Here is a 13,594-nt window from a genome sequence, read left to right as displayed (position 1 = left end):
CAGCCCCCTGCGCTGGTTCGATCACCACCCCCGCCGCTCTGATCGCAACCCCCGCCGCTCCGATCGCCACCCCCACCGCTGCTCCGATTGCCGCCCCCGCCGCCGCCGCTCCGATCGCCACCCCCACCCGCCGCCGCCACTGCAGTACACGGCAGCACTGATTGGCTGAAGAGGGGAGCCGGGAATTTCAAACGGCTCCCCTTCAGCCAATCAGTGCTGCCTTACATTGATTGACTGAAGAGGGGAGACGGGAATTTCAAACGGCTCCCCTTCAGCCAATCAGTGCTGAAGAGGAGTACTGATTGGCTGATCATCTCTTCAGCCAATCAATGCGCTGAAGAGGGGAGCCGGGGATCTCGAAGACCTGCTGCGCGGAGCAGGTAACGTATGCTCTTGGCCGCGGCGGTGGGGGCGATCGGAGTGGCGGCGGCAGCAATCGGAGAGGCGTGGGTGACGATCGGAGCGGCAGGGGTGGCAATCGGCGGGGCTGCGGTTGAGCGCGGGGGGGGCGGGCTTCAGGCGGGTCGGGCTGCGGGCGCGCGATCGCAAAACGTTCGCAAAATGATTTTTCTGTACGATATATCGTACCGTCTAAACGCTGATTGTAATAAAAAAAAATCGTTACTTCGAAATCTTTAATCGTACGATCGGGTCAATAATCGCCTCGTGTAAACTTAGCATTATGGTGATGGTGCGTTTACACAGACAGATTTATCTGATCTTTGAAGCCAAAACCAGGAGCAGACTATAAACAGGGATCAGGTCATAAAGGAAAGACTGGGATCTATCCTCTTTTAAATCCATTCCTGGCTTTGGCTTCCAAAATCTGTCAGATAAATCTTTCTGTGTAAATGCACCCTTAGGGTCCGTTTACACACACAGATTATCTGCCAGATTTTTGCAGCCAAAACCAGAAATGGATTTAAAAAAAAAGAGAAATCTCAGTTTTTCCTTTATGACCTGTTCCCTGTTTATAGTCCATTCCTGGCTTCGGCTGAAAAAATATGGCAGATATCTGTCAGATAATCTGTGTGTGTGTAAACGGACCCTTATGCTGGGTTTACTCGAAACGATAATTGGCCCGATCGTACGATTAACGATGTCGGAGTAACAACTTTTTTTCATAACGATCAGCGTTTAGACGGTACGATATATTGTACGAAAAAATCATTTTGCGATTGTTTTGCGATCGCGTGCCCGCAGCCCGGCCAACAGCCCAGCCCCCCGCTCAACCGCAGCCCCCTGCGTCGCCCCGATCGTCACCCCCGCCTCTCCGATCACCACCCTCGCCGCCGCCACTCCGATCGCCCCCCCCCCGCCGCCACCGCTCCGATCGCCCCCGCCGCCCCGGCCACGAGCATACGTTACCTGCTCTGCGTAGCAGGTCTTCGAAATCCCCAGCTCCCCTCTTCAGCGCATTGATTAGCTGAAGAAATGAGCCAGGAATTTCAAACGGCTCCTCTTCAGCCAATCAGTGCTCCTCTTCAGCACTGATTGGCTGAAGAGGAGCCGTTTGAAATTCCCGGCTCCCCTATTCAGCCAATCAGCACTGATTGGCTGAAGAGGGGAGCCGGGAATTTCAAACGGCTCCTCTTCAGCCAATCAGTGCTGCTGAGCGGCGGGGATGGCGATCTGGGCGGCGGGGGTGGTGATCGACCCGGCGCAGGGGGCTGTGGATGAGTAGGGGGCCGGGCTGAGAGCGGCCGAATTTTGGCGTGATGACTGTTTACACGGAATTTTTTGCGAACGACGATTTAAGAACAAGATAAAAGATCAAAATGAACGATTTCTCGCTCGTCGTTCGATCGTTCGCTGCATTTACACGTACGATTATCGTTCGAATTCGATCATTATTGTGCAAATTCGAACAATAATCGTTCCGTGTAAACCCAGCATTAGTGAATGATTCGTAGCCATCAATAAGAAGCAAAAGTAGGAAATCCTGTTCATCTGTGGGGATGAGACTGCAGAGGATCTCACAGACAATGAGAGATAATACAGATAGATAGTAGTAGATTAATGTCAGTTAGTCTGTGTTTTAGTCTGTTGTAGTGAAGAACAAGAGAAAAAAAGAGTTTTGAGAGGGAGAGAAACTGCAGCAAAAGCATTAAAATTATGAATGGCATTGGTTAATAACTGGTTCAGTCACCCACTGTTCTACCTATAAAGATGGCTGGACCACAGCAAAGCACATTTTTCCCTCTTACTTTTGTCTCCATCCTCTTCTCATAGGCCCCATTCACACTACGGAATCGGCGCCGAAATTCCGCTTGGAACCCCTGCCTGCTACATGGCACGAATCCCACCTGCTATCTTTTCAATGGGAGGTCTTGTGCTTCTCTGCTTTCAGCGTCTTTCCGCTCAAAGAACTGACATGTCAATTCTTTGAGCGGAGAGGCGCAGAGAGCGGAGGAGCACAAGACCTCACAATGAAAGAGATAGCAGGTGGGATTCAACGCTAAATCCGAGCAGAATTTTGGCACCAATTCCGTAGTGTGAATGGGCCATAGTCTGTAAACTCTTTCGAGCAGGGCCCTCACTCCTCATGTATTGCTTGATAATTACATGTGAATGTCTGTAACATTTGATTTTTGTCTAGGTATGTGTAACAATCAAGTCCGGATTGGAGCCCAATAGCAGTAACAACACACAGTGGATGCAGATAAGTACAAGAAATTAACCTTGGTCATTGGCCAGCTGGAAGTCGGTACACAGGTTGTGGTGAAATGGTGGAGACAAGCGTGGTAAGTAGTCAGCCAGAGGTCCATACACAGCAGCATTTTGGTTTGGAGGTTTAGACAGGAGCATAGTCAGATACTTAGCCAGAAGTCAGTGCATAGTGAGCAGCAATATAGTTAGTGGGTAAAACAGAATTGTAGTTAGATAACTAGCCAGAGTTCACTAGCCAGGTAGAAGCAGCAGCAGAACAGTGGAGGAAATAGCTTGATTAAGGCAAAAGCACAATAATCTCACAAAGAGAAACTGGAAAGGCTAGGTTATATAGGAAGTCTGGGATGGAGCCAATTAAGGTTTCAAGACTGAGGGCCCTATTCAACGAGGCGATTATCGTTCGCATAATCGTTAACGATCAAAACGACCGCTATTGCGAAAGACCTGAAATCGTTCACCCATTTACATGGAATGATAATTGTTACTTATGATCGTTCTTCCGGTCGTCATGTCGTCGCTCTTGCGCTCATCACTACTGCAAACGACCGAATGACGTCTTATTCAATGCAAACGATTTGCGAACGAGCAACGATAAAAATAGGTCCAGGTCTTATTAAACGATCAACTATTTCTCGTTCGGACGTTAATCGTTAACTGCTATTCAACCAAACGATTATCGTTTAGATTCGAACGACTTAACGATAATCTGAAGGATAATCTTCCTGTGGAATAGGGCCCTAAGAACTAAACAGACAAGATCATGGCCAATATATTCAGAATTGGAGCTGTCTGGCAAGGCTCAGTGGTTCAGTCAGTCGAGCTGCAGCCTAGAGTACAAAAGTCACTGTCACGGCCGCGGCGGCGTCCCGTGTTCCGGGCCGCCGCAGCGACCTCCTCCTGCCCCATGCAGCCGCCGGGGTCCTTGTGCAGGGACCTGGCGCTGCTGCTAGTTCGGCCCCTGGGGGCGCCTCACCTCTCTTCCGCTCCTGTCTCCGTCTGTGCCGGCCGGCGTGCGCGTCCCCGCCTCCTAGGGCGCGCGCGCGCCGGCTGTCTCAGATTTAAAGGGCCAGTCCGCCCCTAATTGGTTAGTTGCACCAATCACTCCCTATATATTCCAGCCCTGCCCCACTACAGGTGTTGGAGCTTCTACATGCTTCCCATAGTGTTTGGCCCAGCCCCCTGTTGTTCCTGATACCTATCCGCTACCTGGTCCCAAGTCCTTGTTCCTGATACCTATCCGCTACCTGGTCCCAAGTCCTTGTTCCTGATACCTATCCGCTACCTGGTCCCTAGTCCTTGCTCCTGGTTCCTGCTCCCCTGTCACTCCATTGCTCCTGTGTTCAGCCTGTCACCTGCGATTACGTCTACAGACCTCTGCCAGCACCATCTCCTGCCTACTGCTCCTGCCACGCCTCGCCTGCCGTCACTAGCAACCAAGCCAGGGGTAGCGACCTGGGGGTCGCCTGCCGCAGCAAGTCCATCCCGCCTTGCGGCGGGCTCTGGTGAAAACCAGCGGCCCCTTAGACTCCGCTCCCTGGTGAGGTTAGTGCCATCGCTGGTGACGGTCCAGTGGATCCACTACTCCAGGTGTTACAGTCACTGGCTTCAAATCCTGAAAGAATGTATCCCCAGAATTGTAAAGTACTGCACAATCTTTTGCCGCTATATAAATAAAAATGTGACTGATATGACTGATATCTGCCATAAAATGATAGTTAGCGGGCATTGCAGACCACACACATGAGATTAGTGCAACACCTCTAGACAGTCCTATGCTCAAAAGCAGCCTATTGGGGTGCTATGCATGTGGCGGTTAGTCTTCTGAATTCATATATCCAAAGAATGAACATATACAGCACTCACCCGCACTCACCCGACATGGGAATAAAAGTACGAGCCATACCTGGTGAGTGCTGTAAATGTTCATTCTTTGGATATATCAATAGGAATGTTTATACTGTGCCATTATATGTTAGTCTGTGTCCAAGTTAAAATGTAACTTTTTCTGATAGTACAGTACCCCATGTTGCTTGCTACCCAGTGCAGGAAGATGAGGAGGAGGTGGAGGGGGCAAATGTGAGGGCACATGTATTTTTTACAGGCATAGCAAGAGGACCTGGCTGACCTGACCTGGCTGTATCAGACTTGATTATGATGATTCTTGTATTGACTAGCATGCCGCATGTTCACCATTCAACCTTCTCTGCTGCTACAAGTAGATACAGCACCAGCAGCAGCCATTTCACATTAGTTCCTGTTGGAACAGCTTTATACCACAGGAGGTCAAACTTGTGGCCCTCCAACTGCTGCAAAACTACCTATCCCATTCTGTCTGGGCATGCTTTAGTTTGGGATCTCCAAGCTTAATAGAAATTGTTTTGTAAAAGCTGAAGGACAGTAGGTTGGATACCTGTGCACATCAGCAAATGTTGAGAGAATATGAATCTTATTGTTGATAACACCCATTATACTGTGTTTACTGTTTGCTATTTAATTTGGTACTTACAAAAAATTATGTGTTTTGCATTAAGCAAATATGTATACAGTGCCATTAAATTCAGCCTTTGTCCAAATGAAAATTGCTGATTCACCTGCATTTTGATCCACTTTTTTTTTTTTCTTTTTTTTTTTTTATAGGGCCTCATATTTCACAACATTGTACATAGATTATCATCCGTTCCAACAGTTTTTTCAGTGTGAGAAGAAATTAATTAACTGAATTAACTGAAACTAAATCTTCTTGGTGCATTTTTATATTTTAAAATTGCACATTTTCTTGAGGGAAATGTGGTTAAAATTTAGATCTAGTCACATTCTGTGCTCCAAACTAACCTATAACTATATTTTATTTCAGTGCAGGAATATATATTGTATATATATTGTATATTGTACAATTTTTGTTTCCAAATATAATTTATCGTACTGAAAGGATATTGCTGATGCTGCTACTGCATACTTCTCCCTATAGAGCCGCATTTCCACCCTTATCCATCATGTTCCATACTGTACTGATGCGGCTTCAATCACTTCAGCTATTACTGCCCCTGTTGCCACTGTTACTAGCCCTACCAGTTGCCCCTCTTCTGCCTGGTCCATTGTATTCTATAATGTATTCCTGCTATTGCTGCAACTACTACTTATTTTGTTGCCACTACTAACACCACCCACAGAGTTACATTTCCAGCCATATCCTCTCTGTCCAACACATCATCCTCCATATCATATTGCTGCTGCTGACAGTACACAGTCTCACATCTCCTGTACCATATTCCATACTACAGTGGTTCTACTGGTAACCCCACCCTGGTTGTACAAAGATAAATCTAGTAAACCTCTATAGGTTTTATATAGGAGTATATTGGTAATACATACAAAACAACCAATCATTATATTGTGCGTTGCTATATAGTTACAAATAATGTCATGTACCTACTCACTTAATCATCATTTTTTTAATGTTATTTGTCTATAAAGGTCAAGTGACACTTAAGTCGATATGACCAAGAGCTTCTTTTTGAATTAGCTATAATACAAATAATAGTAGCATCATAGCATAGCATAGCATCATATTGTGTACTGTGTTCAATCATTATGAATTATTATTTTGCTTTTTTTTAAACTATTTTGCTTCTCCATATTCTGCTCCTTATATCTATGTTTTAATATATAGAAATATATGTGGGTCCATTAGTGCACCAAGAGTTGTGTATTTTATTCTATATTTTTTTGGCTTCCAGGATAAATTAGCTTTTATGGCTTCCAGGATGAATGACATTGTGTTTTAATAGTTTGGACACTTGTAGAGGTAGCAATTATAAAAAAAAAAAAAAAAAAATTGTACTTTGTACTTTTCTTTTATTTGAAAATTGAGATTAGGGGGTGGATTTGATTTTTAATCGAGATAAAGGATTCTGTAGGCATTTTTTACTGGTTCCAGCACATTCATTAACTAACTGATGGATTTTCTGCAATTACTGGGTCACGGCCGCCTGTAGATTACTTTTGTAACTAATAAGGGGTGGTGCGATATTTGATTCCTGGTAGTGGAAATCGCAGTGTTTCCCCAGCCTACGTTAATCAATGTTAGTAACTTTGACTTTGAGTGGTTTTAATGTTATGTCATTTATTTTTGTATAATGAAAAAAACGTACATGATAAATTAATTACATGACCTAAACAATAAACCAGAGGATATTCAGTACAAGAAAGATGATTTTGGCATTGATTCAGATAGCACTGGCAGGTACAATGACAGCATTTAAAATACATGCTTACCTGATGACAAATGGCATATCATTTAGCCGTGAATGATATTTAATTGATTTGAAAAAGGTTGAAATTGGTGCACATGTGTCTTTTGGCATCCTGAAATAATTTGTGCAGCAGGAATAGTGATTAAGTCATCTATCAGACTGAACAGCTGCCCTATTAACCAAGTTCTTTAGGATGAGCTTAAAGGAGAAGTCCGGCAAAATTTTTTATTAAAGTATTGCTTTGCCCCCCAAAAGTTATAAAAATCACCAATATACACTTATTCCAGGAAATGCTTATAAAGTGCTTTTTTTCCCTGCACTTACTTCTGCATCAAAGCTTCACTTCCTGGATAAAATAGTGATGTCACGACCCGATTCCCAGAGCTGTGGGGGCTGTGGTTGCCGGAAAAAAATTACAATAGGTCCATTTTAAAGGAGAAGAAAAAATTAACAGTCTGCACGGGCAGGGGGGGATATAATATACAACCACTACCTAGCTCTACCCGTATCCGGCTGATGCATTGCTTATTGGCCAATCAGTGACTGCAGCATGTCACCCCACCCCAGTCACCGACTGGCTGAGCGGGCAGTCCATCAGCTTGGTTGTGATGTAGCAGCTGAAGCCAATCCAGTAGCCTGGTGGGGCTCCTGGAGCAGCAAGCCAGCACTGGAGAGGCACGGGGAAAGGTAAGTAATGATTGTTTAGTATTTCCCACCCTGTCCCTGCTGGCGGTCAATTTTTTTCAAATGATGTATGAATAGATAAGCCACAGCACACTTATTTCAGATGCAAGTGAGTAAGTTTATATACAGGACAGAGACAGAGGACAGAGACAAATTAAATTTTTGCGCTTTCCTTTTTCCTCCTTGTGCTTAAAGGACAAGTGCCATGAAAAACTTTTTCCCAGTAATTAAAGCACATTACTAAGTTATATAACTCTGTAATATGCTTCAATCACCTATCTGCCTCCCTTCCCTGTCTTTTCCCCCCTCCACCCCCCACCAGGAAGTGTCCTGACTCACACAGACCTGATTACTGTCGTCACCGTCACCAGGCAGCTCCTTCTTGTGAGGATGAGTCATCAGCAGGAGGGCTGCTCTAGGTCCTGTTACACCAGCCTCCCCCTCCCCTCCTTGTCAGGTGACTGCTTCCTCAGCTTATCTTCTCTAGTGACATGACTCCTTCACTGAGTCCACGGCAGCAGGAGAGGGTATGAGGGGAGGGGGGAGCTGCCTATGTGCCGGAGTCAGTCAGAGGGAAGATAAGCAAGTAAGATGTGACATGTGATGGCTTGCAGTTGTTCAGCCAATCGGAGGTGAGCAAGCCTGTCACCTGACAAGGCAGGGGAGGGGGGAGGCTAGTGTAACAGGAGAAGGAGCTGAGAGAAGAGCTTGGTGACGGTGACGACAGTAATCAGGTCTGTGTGAGTCAGGACACTTCCTGGTGGGGGGTGGAGGGGGGAAAAGACAGGGAAAGGAGGCAGATAGGTGATTGAAGCAAATTACAGAGTTATATAACTTTGTAATGTGCTTCAATTACTGGGAAAAAGTTTTTCATGGCACTTGTCCTTTAAGAGGCCACAGCGCTTGCATTTTTTTTATCTAGAGACCCACATGAGCCCTTTTTTTTTGCGCCACTAATTGGACTTTGCAATGACTGGCTTAATTTTTGCATAAAATACCCTGCGGAACCAGAAAAAAATTATATGTGTGGTGAAATTGAAAATAAAACATATTTTTTTGAGGGGATTTTGTGTTTACGCCGTTAGCACTAGGGAAAAACCAACTTGTTATACATGTTCCTCAAGTTAGTATGGTTACAACGATATGTAGCTTGCATGACTTGTATTTTATTTGATGGCTTTTAAAAAATTAAAACCTTTTTAAAAAAATAAATGTTCCTGAAAATCGCTCTATTGCCATGCTTATAACACATTTATCCTTTGATCTATGGGGCTGTGTGAGAGGTCATTTTTTGCTCCATGATCTGTACTTTCTATCAGTACTTTGTACCTTTGCGTATATGCAACTTTTTGATCACTTTTTATTACAGTTTTTCTAGATGTGATGCAACCAAAAATGCTCAATTTTGCACTTTGGAATTTTTTTGCGCTTACTCTGTTTACTGTGCGAGATCAGGAATAAATAAATTAATAGATAGGGTGGTTACTCACGCGGCGATACCAACTATGTTTATTTGTTTATTTTTATTTATAAAATGGAGAAAAAGGGGTGATTAAGACTTTTATTAGGGAATTTTTAGGGGATTTTTTATTAATGAAAAAAACTTTTTTTTTTTTTTTTACACCTTGGGGGACTTCTAACATTACTACTCTGATCTATCATGGATATCTATGCAGTATAGATATATTGCATAGATCAATAAGATATGTGTTCTATTGCTCTCAGCTGCAGCCAAGAGCAATAGATTGCTGAGCCGGGATCAGCACCATTACGGCGCAGACATCTGGCCAGTACAGATGTGGGGATCGCTTCTCCGCAATCATGTTGCGGGGGGTGATCCCCCCACTAGACCACAAGGTATGGGTCGAAAATAGCATTTTAAATGCAGCTGTCAACTTTGACAGCTACACCTAAATGGGTAATTAGCAGGCACGGCTAATAAGCCGCGGTCCCAGGCTGCAGATAGCGCCCAGGATCGCGAAGTTTCAGAATGGGGCCCCCCTCTGAACACCCCTAGGGACACCAGGGTGTACATTTACTGTACGTGCTGTGTCCTTAAGTGGTTAAAGTCTTCATTCCAGTCAGGGGAAGTATACAGGTACAGAAAATAAGACCAAAGTGAGTTACGACATTCAATCCTAACCAAGACCTTCCTTGGGTCCTGGGGTCTCTGTGAGAAGTAGAAGAAGTCCGATCCGGTTTCTCACTTGCATCTGAAAATAGTGTACCTTGGCTTATCTATTCATACGTCACTGTTGGTTGAAGAACCAGTTGCTACAAGAGCACCCATCCTAATGGCGGTGTGCGGTTCTGTATTCTGTCTCTGGCAGTTTTTTTTCAAATGGCTGAACTTCTCCTTTAGTCATACAGATGTAGCCAGGGTTAACATGATCCCTGACGCAACAATTGTGTCAGGGAGCTGTGTTAAGTCAGTTAGAGTGTCAAGTTAAATGCATCATTGTTAACACAGGCTACAGCTGTAATTCTTTTAACCTTAAGGACCTAGCCAATTTTCATTTTTGAGAATTCATTTTTTTTCCTCCTTGTGTTTAACCCCTTCCCCCATATGACGTCCAGGGACGTCATGAAAAGCAGTGCAAGAACGCATCATAACGTCCCTGGACGTCATGGTTTCCCTGCCTCCCCCCTCTGTCCCTAGATGAGATCGGGCAGCAGGAGGAGGCTGTGTCACACAGTTGCTAAATTGTGTTTTTTATTCGTACCACCTCATAAAAAATTAAATAAATATTGATCAGGGTGTCACATGTCCCCCCGAATGGTACCGATGAAAACGTTAACCTGTCTTACACAAATATTTTGGCACCGCAAGGCCTCTGTGACATGGTATAATGGCTAAAAAAAAGACTGAAATAAAGAAAGACCCCAAAAATACACAAGGTCTCTGTCATGTCTGCGGCCTGTGTTAGATGTTGCACTAATAATTAGTTTATGTGGCATGTAAATTTTTATAATTTTTGCGCAAATGTGTTTTTTTTACAAAAAACTACTGAGTGAATCAACCAAACTATACCACTAACATAAGGAGGAATATGTCACGAAAAAACTATCTCAGAATAACTGCGATAGTTAAATGAATCACAGATTTATCACTAAATAAAGAGAGACAGGTCAGATTTGAAAAATAAGCCCTGGTCATTAGGGCCAAAACAGGCTGTGGAGGAAAGGGGTTAAAAGGCCATAGAGCTTCAATTTTTACACCTACAGACCTAAATGAGCCCTTATTTTTTGCAACGCCACTTATAGTTTGCAATGACAGACTTAATTTTTTCATAAAATATGCTGCAAAACCAGTAAAAAAAATCATTTGTGTAGTGAAATTGAAAAAAAACCTCTTTTTATTTTGAGGGATTTCGTTTTACGCTGTTCGCCCTGTGGTACAAAACTAGCAAGTTATCTATGTTCTATGTTCTAAGTACGTACGACTACAATGATATGTACCCTGTATAAATATTTGATGTCTTTTTAAAAAATTAAAACAAAAAAAACCTAAAAGTTCATCAAATTGCTCGATTACCATACTTATATGGGGTTGTGTGAGGTGTCATTTTTTGCACCATGATCTGTACTTTCTATCTGTACCTTGATTGCGTCTATGTGACATTTTGTTAACTTTTTATTACAGTTTTTCTGGATATGATGTGACCTAAAATCTGCAATTTTGCACTTGTATTTGTGCTTGCACTGTTTACTGTGCAAAATCAGGAATGTGACATTTTAATAGATTGGGCAATTACGTATGCGGCGATACCAAATATGTTTATTTATTTATTTTTATTTATAAAATAAGAAAAGGGGTAGCTTCAAATCGCACCATAACCTGCTACTGTGTATCTCAGACTCTTTGTAGCCAGAAATATCAAAGCTTAACACAATACTTTTCATTACTGTAACAACAGAATGTGTGTAAACTTCAATTAACTAACCAATCAATCACAGAAGAGAAATAGATCACTTTGAAAATATTGATATACGGAGAACCTGGTCTTAAAGTATATTCTTTGTAGAATAGCTATTGAAGTAAACCATAGGGCAATATGTATTTTGTGCGGCATCCCTCTTTTATGTTTTTCTGTTGCCTTTCCTTTTGTCCTCAGATTGTTGGTTTCTGATATAAGTGAGAAGTGTAATCTAATACAGGTTTGTCTCACAGTTTCAAAATCAATAAGGCTTCAGTCCTATATGATTAGATTTACACAATATGTGGAAGCAGCTAGGTGATATCTATAGGAGATATCTATAGGCAAGTGAAGAAATCAGGCAATACCTTTATAGAGGCTAACCGAGTACAGTATATAGGATTGTAAGCTTTCAGTATTTTAGCTCCCTTTGTCAGACATAATGTTATACAAAACTGAAAAATTCAGACTTACACACTAGACAGAGCTCATCAAAGGATTTTAGAAACTTTAGGAATAACACAACACAATACAATACAAGAGAAGAGTCTGCTATATACAATAAGTCAATAAACCAAAGCTTGTGAGGCATGACAAGAGGATGCTGAGCTCTGGCTGCTGTTTGTTATCAAATAGTAATTAATGGCCTTCATAGTCGGAACAGGTGACACATTGGCCGACATGAAGCTGGCATGAATATTGAGACCATGTTGCAAAGTTTTAAATTTTAGCGTTAGTTTATATTCCCATTCCTTTTTTTTGCTTTGTGTCTTAAAATGTCCTGAGTTGCAGCTTGTCGAATACACCTGGAGAAACAAGATCTCCCAATAAAACCAATCAGAGAACTCATTCAATTCCTGCAAACCAATAACTATTTTGCCTTTGGAGAAGACCTACACCTCCAGTGAATGGGAACATCCATGGGTTAAAGATGTGTACCACAGTATGCTATTTTTTATGGCAAAACAGGAAAGAGCATACCTATCAACATGCACCACCAAACCTACCTTATCTTTGATACATTGATGATATTGTGATTATTTGGTCCGCAGTATTTGCTGGCACAACGCTTGGCTCAGGCGGGGGATCCAGACTACAGTGTGTAGTCTGCCCATTCTGTCCGGCATCTGGATTTTAAGACTGGGGCAGAGTTGTCAGTATTTGCTGCCCTCCATGATCCCCTTATGTTCCTGGCTGCCCCCACACCCCATCTCAATATGTACATATGATCTTCGGCCTCCGGAGGGGGCAGCGTTATGATGCAAAGCCTGTACTTGTTACCAAGCTAGAGACATCATCCCAGTACTTCCTACCGGTGGGTGAGTGTGCTTATAACTGTATTTTGGATTGTTTTTGCACTTTAAGATGATCCTTCCATCAACCTCTATATCTGGTTCTGCTGGTGTTTATGAGCGACCTTATTCCTGGGTTTCTGAGTGACTCCTCCTCCTGGCCCATGGCCAAGTGTCTACGGCGTCCGGAAGTGCGGTGATGTTACTGCCTGCACACCGGATGTGGTCCTCTGTGTTTGGCCACAGTGCAAGGGGAGAGGGTGGAGTTTAGCAGAGCTCCGTATTAGGATCTTGGCTTCACACTTCCACAGCTCATTGTGCCGGGCAGCCGTTCCCCTTTGAGAGTACTGTTAGTATGGGCATGTTTCCACTGATGTGTCCTATGTATATATGTGCCACATTGTCTATCTGCTGGATAGGAGTTTTACCACTATCTTGTGTTGTGTGTATTTCTTCTTATCCCTGCAGACTTCTAGTATGTCATCCCCAGATGGCAAGTGCTCTGTTAAGAGCAAGCCTAGAGCATATGTAAAATGAAGTGAGCTCCCACCAGATAATGCTACTACTGATATATGCATATTGTGCTCCTCTGCCAATCCAGAGTCCACTCCCTCTCTGTCAGATTCCATTAGAGATATTATCAGGAGTGAACTGAATACTATGTTTGGGGAAGGGGGTCCAACAGCCAAAATAATAACGTCTGCTAGAAGAAATAACTCCCCAGCTCATTCCTCTGCTGAAGTCGGCAGAACTTCGCTATTTGTCTTGGAAGACGGCA

This window comes from Dendropsophus ebraccatus, chromosome 8, assembly GCF_027789765.1.
Source record: "Dendropsophus ebraccatus isolate aDenEbr1 chromosome 8, aDenEbr1.pat, whole genome shotgun sequence".
NCBI classification, from domain to species: domain Eukaryota; kingdom Metazoa; phylum Chordata; class Amphibia; order Anura; family Hylidae; genus Dendropsophus; species Dendropsophus ebraccatus.
Note: the sequence above shows the minus strand (reverse complement) of the source record.